Source organism: Larimichthys crocea, chromosome XXIV (genome assembly GCF_000972845.2).
Source record: "Larimichthys crocea isolate SSNF chromosome XXIV, L_crocea_2.0, whole genome shotgun sequence".
Taxonomy (NCBI): domain Eukaryota; kingdom Metazoa; phylum Chordata; class Actinopteri; family Sciaenidae; genus Larimichthys; species Larimichthys crocea.
Genome location: NC_040034.1, coordinates 16,685,458 through 16,697,404, shown reverse-complemented (window position 1 = coordinate 16,697,404; position 11,947 = coordinate 16,685,458). Strand labels below are relative to the sequence as shown.

Genomic DNA, 11,947 nt, shown 5'->3' with positions numbered 1-11,947 from the left:
ACATACAGGGGATATCCTGCTGAATTTCTTATATGGTAGGCATAGAAATTGAATGCAGGGGGAAACAGCTATCCTGGCTCTGTCTCCATTACATGACAACATCTAAAGCTGACAAGGTAACACATCATATCTCATTTGTTCAATCTAAAATGACTTCCTGAAATCTTGTCATCACCTGTGAGGTTGCCAGGCAACCAACAAAAACTCCACTCAAATCTGTGTTAATTGGTAGCTAAAAAAAATCTGTTAATGTGGTAAATGGATGGGTTGTACTGATATAGCACCTTTCCAGTCTTCTGAGCACACAAAGTGCTTTAGTGCCATGCAAGGTGCCAACTGCTCATAAGTTTTTGGAGCTAACCATTCAAACACATTCACACACCAATGGCACAGCCTTCAGGGGCAATTTGGGGTTCAGTATCTTGCCCAAGCCATTTGCAGACTGGAGGAAACGGGGATCAAACTTCCAACAACCCGCTCTACCTCCTGCGCCACAGCCACCCCAAAATGTCTGTTTATTTATTTGTGTATATATATATATATATATATATATCTATATATATAATATATTTATTTTTTTCTTTATTCTTTTTATCAAAGGATAACCCCTTGGATGTATCATCTCATTTTCGAGGGGGTCCTTGTTGCCAACGAGATTACAATGTTTACAGACGATACAAAGACGCAGACACCCATTCACCACAATGCTCCAATAGGCCCCTCCCCCATACATATACATGGACAAAATGGACAAAATAAGAATGACACAGAACACAACTGCAGCAATATAAAAGCAAAACTAGGGCTATTTTTATACATATGGACACATGCACACAGAGCACTTATGCATGCCCACCTATAAATAAAATCAAAAACAAAACAGAATGTTTGGAAGTGAGTAAGTAGAGGGATTTAAGTGATGAAAGGAGGTAGGAGGTATAGACCTAATCGTGCAAGGGAGATTATTCCAGTCTGCTGGGGCTTTGATTTAAATGCATGTCGACCAATTTCTTTGTTAATTCGTGGAGTAAGAAAGAAAGTTGATCGTATGCCTTAAATTGTATTGTGAGCTGTGATGGAATCAGATATTGTTTCAAATAGGAAGGAAAATTGAAGTGGTTGCACTTAAAAATGAGTAGTAACCAGTGAACATGCCTCCTGGACTTGGGGGCCAGCCAGTTTAAAGACGTGACATCTGGCAGTGTGTGTTATTAAGGACACCTCAGTACAAATCTACATATATATATATATATATATATATTTGTTAGACCAAAGAAGAAAGTGTTATCAAAAATATCGACAAGTTTATGAAATTAGGTGTCAAATGAGCAGTACTCTCGGCTCCAGGACCGTGGGGGCGTGTCCACTGAATATGGTGAACTCTCGGCTCCAGGACCGTGGGGGCGTGTCCACTGAATATGGTGAAGCCACGCCCACTTGTGGGAGGAGTCAAGCAGCAAAATTGAAGCAACTGAAACATGAGTTCAGATAAGTTCAGAAAATGACATCACTCACTTTTTTTTTAAGAATATTTTGGCCTTTTCAAGCTTCATTTGATAGAGACAGCTGAAGAGTGAAAGGAAATGTGGGGAGAAAGAGATCAACACACCCGGGAAAGAGCCACAGGTCAGATTCGAACCCTGGGCTTCCGCAGAAAGGACTGAGCTTTGTATGTAGGGCAGCTGCTCTACCAACTGAGCTAAACGCCACCCCTGACATCACTAACTTTCAAACACTGAGTGAGATGGATTAATCTCTCTGCTAGGGGTGCAGGGGTATGCTCAGGGGGGCCTCAGTGTGTCATCAAGCCACCCTTTAAGGAGCGCCCAAAAAATCCTGGACTGAAAACTGGTGAAAAACTGTTTAACCTGTAACTCCGCATTTCAGTAATATAACTTTAAATGACAATCAAACATTCACAGCCAGTTAATACCATGATTGGTCGGGTGTGTGTCTAAACTTTTCCCTCAAACATTTTTTAACGATTTATCTCACTATGTATATGTTACAATACAACTTTTTTATCATGTTACTTGTTTGTATTATCATATTGTTTTAAAGTTATACACTACATTTGCTGCAACACTATCACCTTCCAGGTCTATAAAAATATGGTGTTATCTCCACATTTCTCATTGTTTTGTGTTTCCCTGTCAGACTTATTCCCAGCAATATAACCAAATACTGATGGCCAAACTACAGAAATAAAACCAAGTTTAAAAAACAAAAAAAAACAAAATCGAGGCTACCTTTTAAATATCACTTTTAAGATGTTAAGCGTCTCCTCGGTAAAGCTCTGAAACCAAGATCTCTAAAGCAGCTGGCAGGCATGACAGCAACACATGACATAGTACGGATAGGAAGACAAGTTTCAAATAAAAAAATAAATAGATAAAAAAAAAAGCTAGCCATGTCATGGATAATTGTCATGGCGGGATACGACAGCAAGAACTATGGAGTTTCATTCATGTTTATCCACCCTGATAGTCGGGCGACAACAAGCTCAGAGGCAGACAGATCCAGGAATCACAAGGACATGGCTCTTCACATCAAATCACAGCTTGTGTCTGCTTTTTATCTACAACTGCACCCTCTTTTTGTCATCTCGCCTGTCTCTCATCATCATCTGCCTTCTCTTTCGCTTCCTCTCTCTCACTCTCTCTATCCCTCGCGCGCACACACACACACACAAACAGTCACAGGAGACAGGATGATTCACAGCTGATGAAATTCACGCTATTTTGTCGAATGTGCTTTGTAACTCTGTGTCCATTCTTTTCTCCCCCTGTCTTCCCTGCATCTTTTTTCTTCCCCTGTCTGTGTTCAATAGATAGAGCCATCAGGCCCTCTAGATTCTATATGACGAGCAATAATCTGATGATGGACCAGAGTGCACCACTTTACAATGCTGTCATCACCACTCGCACTGTGTATGGGGTGTTGTCATGTATGTATGTGTGTGTGTGAAGCTTGTACAGAAAGAGAGAAAACGTGCAGATGTGTGTGCATTATTCTGTAAGTGTGTGTAGGATTGATCTCTGCCCTCATCGGAAGTGTTTTTACAATAATCCATTGGTTTGATTGATGAGTTCCTCTGTCTAGTATTGACAGTGTTTGTATGTGTGTGTGTGTGTGTGTGTGCGTGTGCGTGTGCATCACTGTGTATGTGTGTCTTTAAGGGTGCTGAATGAGTGTCTGTGCGTCTCATAAAGATTTATGAGTTGCAATATTCGCAGGACAGCAGAAATAGATACAATTCTTCAAAACTGCATAAGAGATACCGTAATAATAATAATAAATATTGAGTAGACTAGACAGATAGAAATTTTTATCTCTTACAACACACAGAATTTGTACTTCTGCTTTTATTGTGGAGTTGAGTCTCCATGCAGCATCACAGAAAGTTTATCATTCAGCTCACATCTACAAGCAGAAAACTTTTACTTTCTGACTGGAAATAAATGTGGACTGTAGCAGAGGCAGAAGATAGGGTGGAGAAAATGAAAGAAATTCAAGAAAAAAAAAAGGTTTTCTCACTGACAATCAACTGCTAGGGATGACTATGGGTGGTTTTCTCACTGACAATCAACTGCTAGGGATGACTATGGGTAGATTATAAGACAATGGGCCCCTGGGCACAGACAATTTTCTGTCTAGTATCTCTTTCCAGTTTCTCTTTTGCATCTTTTTGTGTCTCATTGTTATTGCAGTCGTTTTGTGACTTGTTATTGTCTTTTTGTGGTCATTTCTCTCTTAATAGTCAATTGGTGTCTTTGTAGTTTTGTATATATTTTTTTTCTTTTTGTGTCTCTTTGTATTAATTTCATGTCTTCATGTTGTATCTCATGGTTGTTTAGCCCTTGTGTTTGTTGACATTTTGTGTCTCTTTTTAGTGATTTTGCATTTATTCTGGTCATTTTACATCTGTTTTTTTTGTCTTGTTTTGTTTTGTTTTTTTTATTGATATTGTCTTTTTATGTCTCTGAAATGTGGTGCCTCTTTGTGCACCTGTTTTTTGTGTGTTGTGTGTCTTTTTATGGATCTATCAGGAATATTTTACAGGTGAAGCCCAGGAGACTCTACTCATTGCAGCAGGTCCTTTCAGTAATTCCTCCATGGCTTCACTGGTTATGAATTACTCCGTAACTCTTTAAAAACTTTGAAAATTATTAGCTCTCGAGAGCCGATGTGTTCAGATTAATTTTTAGCTCTCAGGATTTCAGAGGACGTTTACATGGTGTTTGAAAAACACACATTCTCTGTAAATCCTGATTTTGCTTGTCCCATCATCTTCCTGTCTCTGTATACTGTAGATGTCTGATTAAGACCTGCTCTGATTAATACCTGTTCTCCCTCTCTAGACATTACACATGCAATTAACTTCCCCACAATGACTTTCAGTCTGTGCAAATCACATTAGGCGTTTAAATGAACTGTTTGCATCCTCTCCTCTAAATATTTTGCACACTTAGCTACAATTACACATAATTACAGTTATATTACATATTCATTTAGACAAACCTACAATACCTACGTGGTGTTCATGTACGCTGTTACAGTTCTTGTGTAGCAGTTGCTATACCAAGTCTGTCATTTGGCTCTATCATGCTCTCATTGTCCTTGGGAATGGCTGCTATTACACTGCATGTAAAGAAGCTATATATAATCAATAGCCTGGCAGCAGACTATCATTTACATGCTATGTGTCAAAGTGTGATTTCCAACTTCCTGTCTAGGAGACAATCTGCTAATGGCTATCAGATACAATTCAAACTGAAGTGGTAGAAAGCAAGCAAGACAGAGGGGAAGAGGGGTGATATGGACTTTTGCAGGAGGGTAGCTTCAGTTCAGTAAAAAAAAAAAGAGCTTTAATCTGGTGTGCAGATACTGTCTACAATCATTGTTTACAGCCTGCAGAGGAACTGCAGAGTCAGATGATGATTCTCTGAGTTTTTGTAACTGTGAGCAACCCCTTTCACATTGCATGCAGACACGTGACCCATTGTTAATGTAAAAAGTACAGGAGGCTCAAGGTGAACATGCACCATTATTACCAAGTCGAGTGCAAACCAAAGAGACATCGCGGAAATATCACATTGTGATCATATCCATGGCTTTTTCAGTCTTTCACTAAAATTTCAAGCAAGATGTAGCCACTGCATATCACATATTCAGTACAACTTGTGTAACGATGTGCTTGTTTATGTACTGATGATTATTATGATTATGTAATGACTTCTTTCCCATGATTCAGTGCACTCGGCCTGCATGTTAACAGCAAGCAAACAAAAGCCTAACCCATCTGCACCGTCAAAGTGCATCACTTTTATTTGTTTCACTCGATAAAGAAATTCATAAATATAGTAAATAGCATAACAGCAAATAAATGGATTTGTTATCAAAACAGAACACAGACAACTTACCTAACTTGCTTTTCATTAAAAGTAATTCAAACTCATTCACATGAGCACATGCACACACACACAACACAGGCCCTCAAAACCTCCGCTGGGTCAAAGAGGCAGCAATTAGCGATTTCAAAGACCACCACCTTAATTAAAATGGAGCATAGGGACACAAACAACGCAGACATAGAGTGATGCCCACACAGATGCATAAAAAAACATCAGTCACACGTACATTTAAACAGGCAATGAACAGATCTTGGGAGGAAAAACACTGGAGGGAAGAAATAATGACAACATCATACTGGATTAGGAGAGAGAGAGCAGAGCATATCAGTGCAGAGGGAGGGAGGGTTGCAGAAGTCACAAAGCTAGCCCACACACTAATGAGGGTTCATGTTAATTGGGGCTGGTAATTAATCAGTCCTGCTGCTAAATAATCCAATTCGAGCCTCTGTGACAATCCGTCATAACATTAGCTTTACAGTTACACACCCACACTGCACACACACTGTAGGCGCACAAGCAAATATGCACCTACTGTACTCGTCACTAAAAGATTAAGGTGCTTACAAAGTGTAGCAACTACACTAAGTTTTCATTCATTAACAATACTTACTCTTTCTAAGCCTAATGGTTGATAAAATAGTAGCATTATCTCACCTTGTCTTCTCTTCACGCAAAAGAACAGCATCTACCCATGCACACAGTTTTGGTTCTGGAATTTCATTCAGTAAAACTGTGCCTCCATTACTTAATAATAATCTACAGACCTGATACATTTTGAGAACTATACTCCAAAACCGCCAAAGAAAAAACAGATGACAGTGAAAGTAGAAGACTTACAAAAATTGAATAATTTAACACTGACTTTTACAGTCTTGGTCAGTCAATTCTATCAATTTACTTGGGTTTGCTACACTCACATTTTTGAGGTCAACATAGACATTGATTCCTCAAACTGCTGAAATTGAGTAAGATCTAGTTTCAGACAATAGACGTCCAAAAAAATCCTTGAGACCATGTTTTCATGAGGAAAAAAATATTTATTTACTTTATTGATCCCTGAATGGGGAAATTCTTTCTTCAGGTTTACACATATGAATTACAACCACACACACACACTTAAATATAAAAAGGGCCTGTTCACATGTAAATGTGTCTGCCATGTACCTGGGAGCAGTTAGCAGTTCTGTACCTTGCACAAGGGCACTTTGGCAGTGGCCAGGAGGGAAAACCTCTCCATCTACCACACCTGATACAGTGGTCCAAGACGGACTTGGCTTGGGAGCCCAAGGGTGGTCAAGTCCCTACAGACTGAGCCAGGGACGGACTGGCAATCTGGCATACCGTGCATTTGCCCGGTGGGCCGACATGCTATTTGGGCCGACAAGTCCCGATATATATATATATTTAACGAGTAGGGGGGGGTTGTTGTGGGCTGCTTTGGTCTAAAATGCCAGGGCCGATTTTTTGTCCCAGTCCGCCCATGGACTGAGCTACTTTTCAAATATCATAACGGATGAGCGCAAAAACAGTCCACCACTAACAGAAATTATGCAGTCAAGATTCCCATAGCACCAATGGAGAGCAATGGCAGAGTCCCACACTTTCTTGATCATAGTATCTCCCCTGTCAGGTAAGTAAGTAGGTGAGAAAGTTTGATATATTTGATATTCAGACTTTGACAATAAGGAACATTAAAAATTCCTGCTGCAAAAAAAAAAAAACTGATGTAAAACTTCTTGAAAGCCTTCAGCATGGTCCCAGCACAGTGGGAAATACCAAGGCACACATCAGACTTTTGCATAACTGGTGTAAAATGTAAAGTGTGCAACTGGCAAAGCAGCTACTCAGTGTTATTGTAGCACATCATGTTTCAGAGATGTTTCATTCTGTTGTCTGAGACAGGATTGCTGCTCTGCAACAAAATGCTTAACACCTACAGTAAAATTTAATTGGCTACGGATGTAACAAAAATAGCTCCCTGAAACTGTCTCAGGCAGTACAGAAAATTTCCAGTAGTGAGAGTTGCTAATGATTCATTTTGCACTTTGTCAAAGTTTTCAGAAACTTTCCTATGACAATGTAATAACTTGATGTCACAATTCATTTTTAAGCTGGAAGATTCGGCGCATATTCACAATCGCTCAACACTGCACAGGGGCTGCTAACAAGGCCACTTGTGTAGAGACACGACAATGCAATTATATCGGTGCATATTTTTGTCCCTTGAGCTTAATAAATTAGTAATGAATAATAAAATATAATCAAATAAAGTGGACTGGGACACTTAATTACCAATACTGCAGTAACAGGTTCGTTTTAGCAACATCTGCTTCAGCAGAGCACATTATTCCTTTCCTTAAATATATCCCTTACATATGCCTCAGGCTTCAATCACACCTACATGTCATTATTTCATTTTTTATTCCGTGAAGCAACCTCTGCACCTCTTCACTGTATTGGAACGCTGGGACTAAGTTAGAGCTGCACTGATCAATATGTTTCCAATTGATGCAGGGTCAAACAATTGTATGCAAAATGAAACTTACAGAGAATTAGCACCCAGCCTCTCAGTTTCCTTTAGATATACAAAGCTTTTAAGCAACTTTTAGCTAATTGTTTTGGTTTTACTGTATATGAGTTTGGTTCAATCTCACAGACCACATAAACCTCATTTCTACCTGCAGCCATTTTTAATGAAAATCTCACAAAATGCACCATATACTTGACCGTATGTCTTGATAATATGTTAATGTTAATGTAATGTTAATGTTGACTGTATTTATTATGGATGATTACAATATAGAGGAAGAGAAAAGACAGAAATTGACACCAGGAGAGTGGCAAACTGAGAGATGTAGCCTCATATAACACCAAAACGTGGACCCATCTGTAGCCCGGCTTTGACCCTATCATGTATTGCCTCATCTTGGTGTGACTGCATCAAGTTTTCAACACATTTTCATTACATAGTTAAATTAGCAAAAATAAGTATGCAACGTCCAGTTACAGTTTCAAAAGAAAGCAGTTTGGGTTGGTTTAGGAAAGCATACCTCACATAACTTCAGCATGTCACATGGGTTAACTCCCAGTTAACGTAATTTTAAAGCCCATGTTGACTTTTGTTTAGGAGTCTTCCTGGTTAAAGTCCTGTTTGACATTGGTGTGCCCATCACACACTTTGTCTTGAGATTAAGTTATGTAGAGTGAAAGACAGTTCTGATGTAAATTTGCTTTCCACCAGACACAAAATGCCTTGAGGCTAACCCACACATTAATGAAGAACCATGCTAATTGCAGCTTTTAATTAATCAGTCTGGCTGCTAAGAAATGAAATGTCATAATGTTAGCTTTACAGACTTACACCCACACACACTCTTCCATCCTTTTGAAGTGATGGACATCAATCCTAATGTAGATGCACATACACCAAACTCAGACCTTTGGATATTTAAAAATATGTGGGCTCATTAAGATCCAAAAAGTCAAATAACTCCATAGTTTTGCACGATTTATGCACTACTAATCCTGAGAGATATGACATCACTAAATGCTACAGCACAGCAGCAGCAGATTAGGAAAGCAGGAGTACAAAAAACAAGGGTAGGTACTGAATGTTCTTTTATGGTGCAGCTCCATGGGTCAGTTTAGGATAATAATAATTGTTCATTCTAAGTAATTAAAAATCTAAACAGTCCAGGACAACTGGACTGTACCTTCAATACAAAGTGGAACTATTCAAAACCATTTACTACTTACTAAAAGCATTGTAATTTTGGGACTCATTGTTGAATTTTCATTCAGTTTTTCTCTACCTTACCTTCCGTAATTTTCTCTGTACTCTCATGTTCCTCCATAATTCCTCCCCCCCACCCTCTTCAGAGTTTATTTAGAGTGAACTGAAATGTTTTCCATCCCATCATCCTTTTAAAAGCCCTTAACTGTTGCATGTGTACAGAGCTCGCATGCATCTCTGAGCTGATATACACATGCACTCTACAGTCTGCTGTCAACTTCTATAAAACTTCCACAAGTTACATACGGCATGCGGTGCATACAATATTTACATTCAGTCGTTCATATCAGCACACATGTCAGCAAACATCTCAACATAAGGAAGTAGCTATTAAATACACATTGAAATAATACATACAACTACACACACACATATTTATGGCACACTGCTCATAAGCTAAAAGTAGATGAAATAGAAAGGTGGGAGAATTAAAAGGCATGAATGTATTGCAGGGCCACACACACACCTACACAGAGTTGTCATGCTACACTACACAAGGTTATAGTGACACAAGTCGACAAGTAGATGCATCTGGAAGCTGTGTTGATGTCAACACTGATATTTCACTGCTGTTTGTGTGCGCATGCATGCAGGGTCATTTGTTCAGGCGTCTGCATGAACATGTTCAAACAATATATAAAGACTTCTCAGGTGGCAGTGTGTGTGTGTCTCTCATGGACGCAGTGTCTCACCGACAAATAAATACGATAAAACCTACACAGACATTACAGTACACACCAACACACAAATAATTAATTCATGTGCATTTCCATATTATGAAACCTGTGCGTGTCTTCTGTCTGTGCCGAAATTGTAATTGTCGCTTTCAATCTGCGTCTCTATCTACAGCTGATCAATAATACAGGAGCCACTCACTGCTTGACTCACACACACAAGTCATTATGGCTGACCTCAAAGTGCCTTAGCAACTCAATCGGGATTATCTGCTTTCTGATATCACAATCTTCTCACCTCTCTTCTGTCATCTTTAACTAACTATTAACTCTATTTTGGCCATTTGGAGGCCAAAAACTAGGTGATCTAGTTAGAATACATTTGCTTATTCACACACCAAGCAGTGACGGACAACTATTAAACTGACAAAGGTAAAAATTTGTCTCTCTCTTTGGTCTCTATACCAGGTCATTATAGCAGATAAATGCTCCAGTATGTTCACCAGCTTGTTTCTAACTGTGTCTGTATGCTGTTTGGTGCCGAGCAGGTCATGTACAGTGAGTTTTTTAGAGCATCTTCACCAGAAACAGCTGTCAGCTGTGGCTGGAAACAACACAGAGAGTGGTGAAAAGTGCAGCTGGATAGTTTAACAATGAGCTGAATCTCACTGTATATCCATAAAGTCAAGGGGATTTAGCAGAAATGTCTGCAGGTTTATCACTACAAGCGACGTTCTTTTGTCACGTTGACATTTTCATACATTGTTGTCATAAAAACATCAATTATAGTTGCTTTAAATATTGTTCATCTAACAACAGACACCTTTCTCTCCTCTTTGACTTGCATAATACAGTCATTAGCTTGACATTATGTGTCTTTAGTGACTGAACATTTCTCCTCGACGCTGGTTGACAACAATCTGATTAACACAGTTACACACTGAAAACGAAACATAATGTATTGAATGTAACTATTTGAATCAGCTTTACATTTATCGGAATTTTTTTCCCATCAAATCCGTAAACCTGCCACACTCTCCATTAATCCGGCCATCTGTATTTTTTTGCTTCCTTTCCTTGGATGCAAATGTGCAGTTTTTTTTTTTTTCTCCAAGGTCTGCAAATGGATTATTTGTTATGTGCTTGTTGTGCTTAAGTAAAAAAAAACAAAAAAACTGGAAAACAGATTAGAGTAAATGATTTTGTTTATAGATATTTTTTATTTTTAGTGTGAGAAACAAACTCTTTCCTCGGCAGACACACAGGAGCGTCAGTGAATTTGTTTGGATGAGCTGGCAGGCTGACTGACTGACTAACAGATTGAGGTCAAGTATGGCCTTCTTTGAAAATTGTTCCCCCCTTGTTGCTTGGAAAACAGCAACGATTGACAGGCAATGTTGAAATGAATCCTCTTCTTTCTCTAACATGTATCAGTCTTGTTGAAGTGAATGTATTGGCTTTACTCAACTCACACACATGCGTGCACGTATACTCCCACAGGCTCAATAAGCCTCTTATGCCTCCAGGTGCAGATTTATGACTTTTGTTAGAATTCTATTAGGATCTTTTTGAAAGTGCCTGTGTGACCTTTTGTGTCAGTGTACCACTTCACAGTATTCAGATGGCCTTTTTTGTTCTGTTTTGTATTAAGATGAGACAATTCAAGTGATAACTGATGCACCCTGCAAGTTCCTTTCAGCCCAGTGCTGGTGTGCCATTGTGCCGCTTTTGATACTACCACTAGAAATCAAAACCAAACCAAATCCTACAGAGGCTTTAAAGACACAATTAGTGTTCTGAACATGAAATCTAATCAGTAGGATCATCAAATTGTTTTAAGTTGATGCTCCACATATCAAATCAGGTGGTAACATTTGGTAATTAGCACAGAATATAAAGTACAACTAGTTCTGCTGGTGTGGTCATCTGATCTGATGATCCCACTGGAGCGAGCAATGAAGTTAAGTATCTCAGGGTCTTGCTCACAAATGACAGGAAAATGGAATGTGATGTGATGCACCAGTGGATTTGTGCAGTGCCAGCAGCGATGCTTTGTAACAGACCAT

At 39.0% G+C, this 11,947-nt stretch overlaps 1 pseudogene; it reads right to left on the bottom strand.

Moving 5' to 3' along the window:
• Positions 1 to 6,922: 6,922 nt before the first annotated feature.
• Positions 6,923 to 7,052, bottom strand: LOC113744636 (uncharacterized; annotated as a pseudogene).
• Positions 7,053 to 11,947: the final 4,895 nt, after the last annotated feature.